The sequence below is a fragment of the Octopus bimaculoides genome, chromosome 1 (assembly GCF_001194135.2).
Source record: "Octopus bimaculoides isolate UCB-OBI-ISO-001 chromosome 1, ASM119413v2, whole genome shotgun sequence".
Taxonomy (NCBI): domain Eukaryota; kingdom Metazoa; phylum Mollusca; class Cephalopoda; order Octopoda; family Octopodidae; genus Octopus; species Octopus bimaculoides.
In genome coordinates this window covers 84944564-84944858 of record NC_068981.1, presented here as the reverse complement: position 1 = coordinate 84944858, position 295 = coordinate 84944564, and the positions used below count along the sequence as shown (strand labels likewise).

Below are 295 nucleotides of genomic sequence, written 5' to 3'. Positions count from 1 at the left end.
ATATATATGGGTGTATGAGTGCGTGTGTGTGTGTGTGTGTGTATATATCAAACTCTTAATTATAGAAATATTATTAAGTGTTCTTCATTTTCCGTTCCTGCCTATTTATACATTTCAAGTTATGTATTTTTACATGCTGAGCTTTTAGGCCAAAGAAAGAGATCGACATCAATGCCATTTTCTTACTGTTCCAGTTTTAAAGCAAGACTTGTCTTATGGTTTAATGGCGGAAACGACACTCTGAAGAAAGCTGCATTACGAAAAGCTTCGTATTTAATAAAATTATAAAACATAT

General features: G+C 32.2%; 1 long non-coding RNA gene across 2 annotated transcripts in view; it reads left to right on the top strand.

Moving 5' to 3' along the window:
• LOC106873146 (uncharacterized) overlaps positions 1-295 on the top strand; it is an 11108-nt gene extending 10813 nt beyond the window's left edge. For both annotated transcript variants that reach the window (XR_008264145.1, XR_001409843.2), the window contains exon 2: positions 195-295. This is a non-coding gene — a long non-coding RNA (uncharacterized LOC106873146). The remainder of the gene's footprint in view (positions 1-194) is intronic.